The sequence below is a fragment of the Solanum lycopersicum genome, chromosome 9 (genome assembly GCF_036512215.1).
Source record: "Solanum lycopersicum chromosome 9, SLM_r2.1".
NCBI lineage: Eukaryota > Viridiplantae > Streptophyta > Magnoliopsida > Solanales > Solanaceae > Solanum > Solanum lycopersicum.
This window is the reverse complement of record NC_090808.1, coordinates 39678214-39680643: the sequence shown is the minus strand read 5'-3', so window position 1 is coordinate 39680643 and position 2430 is coordinate 39678214.

The window sequence follows — 2430 nt, the reverse complement described above, 5'->3', positions numbered from 1 at the left end:
TATCCATATGGTAAACTTACTTTATATGATTTAGTTCCTAGTATTGTCATGACTTTATAATAAATTGCTTCAATGTTGCATAAGTGAATTAGTATGCATGCTTTAAAGTAAAGTATTTCAAAAAAATGTTTCATAATTGTGATTTCATGAGAAGTTTGGCAATTTTGTTCTTAGAAATGATTATATTAGAATGATGATATGTGGAGAAGGAATTTCCTCCATTATGTTCTGAGAAGGTAGAGTCTTATTAGATGATAAGTAGTACTTGTCATTCCAACTTTCTTTTTCTATTTTGAGTCTCTTTGTTATATGGAGTTGATGTTTGTCCTATATATGTTTATTCTATATGGTATTGTATGAATATGAACTGATAGTCTTGATTCCTTATCTCTTGATAGTGTTGTAAGTGTTCTGCCCCAGACAGCTTCGAGGTTCCCATCGATTACAGAGGTTTCTACCACTAAACTTGCTTATCCCTTTGATAATTGTTCGAATTATTATTCGACGAAAAATGTTTTCTAAGTGGGGGAGAATGTAACTACCCTCCAAATCAACTACTTTTAATTAGATTCTATCATGTGTTTTATAAGTTAATAAGGTCTCAAAATTAGTCTTTGGGCGTGCTAGTGTGTTCTAACGTTCGTTTGCATGTTTAATATGTTTATTGGTGTCCAAATTGATAGGAGATTTTCCTAACATCTATATAAACATGATTAGGATTGAAATTTCTGGGTACGACTCTCCAAGGACCAACCTAAGTTTCCTTGAGGAGTACCGTAACTTTGGCAAGAAGCTGCCAAAAATTGTCCCAATCAACAAGCTCAATCGACGCTCCGTAGTCTAGTGTACGCATCGTTGATTGGAGGAGTTTCTTTGGTATTTGTTATGGGAACTTAATGTCACATACACAGAGTACCCCCTAGACGTAACCGGGGTCGTCTTCTTCAGAGAGGACTAACACTAGCCTTTTAGCATTCGTCATTACACTTCATAGGTTTAAAAGTGTGGAAAATGGAAACTTTTGATCTATATCTACATCATAAGGTTTCCATGGATCTCTCTCTTACACATCATATGCATTGGCAGTATACTTAGACTCCCTCAATAAGAAACTCATATAGTATTCTAATTTTATGTCACAAATGTATTATATACACAATTTAGTCTTAATAAAGATGCTCGTATAAAACTATCTAAAAGAAATAGAACAATATGGCAATAGCCCTTATAAAAAAGCATAAATGCCACTTAGGGCTTATAACAATTTCTTGAAAAAATAATAGGTGAAAAGAAGTCATTAGACTATAGCAAGTCACATAGGTATAAAGGCATTATACTACGATCTTGAGGACATACCCACACTTGGAGAAATGATCCAGTCCTTTCTGAAAATTTTCCACGAACCCTTCAACAATCGGAACCTAAAATATATGGGACGAAATAGAAAGATTGGTTAGTACAACACTTGTAATAAGTATGGGAACATATGCACAGGAACACACTTAAAAATCATGCTAAAGGGGACATATGTTCAAAACCTGGACAAGTTACTTTGAAAATATTAATGCATAACTAAAAAAAATATGATCCAATAATCACAGATTTCTTAAGACAAAACCATTTACAACACAAGACCCAATTCAGCAAGTAAGTTCAAGTAAAAATGTGTATAGTATATTACAACTCATAACCAAAGTAACTCCAACATCCTATTATAACAAAAAAGCATGTATAAGAGTTCGTAACATTACAACATATGCAAGCACCTTACTTATGTCCTATTACAAAGCTTACTAGTTCATTAGCCAAGTGAATCCCCATAATCCCACACAGCGTAGTAAACAAACAAAAGGATCATACAACACAACGTAGTAAACCAACAAAAGGATCATAAATAATGTCTTACTTAACATAACAAAGCATCATGATTATTGACCATCATATATAGCAATATAAAACAACAACATGTTCATAAGTGAAACCAACATCATTTAGTATCATCAACATGTAAGTCATTTTATGCATATCATTTACCATATAAACTCATAAGAACATTAGAACATCCTTCTAAGACTTTCCTCAAGGCCAACTATTGCAATTAATAAGCAGAGTCCTATACCCTACCTACAATAAATGAAACCCCTTTTATCCTGTTAGCTAGAGTTCACTTCACTACTTCATTTTACTTTTGAGAACATCTTTCCTTAACCGACATAGACCACATGAGCTCATATGGAATCCGGTATCATGGAACCCTATATCGAAAGCAGGTGGACTACTTGCCAAGGTAGTACCAAAACATGAATATAACATCTAGGTGGATCCACTTGATAGTATTTATATGGGGGAGACATAACTCATTAGCTATGAGACATTTTTGAGACCCTCTTTATTTCATTAACGTTTAATCTCTATCTTACGAGTACAATA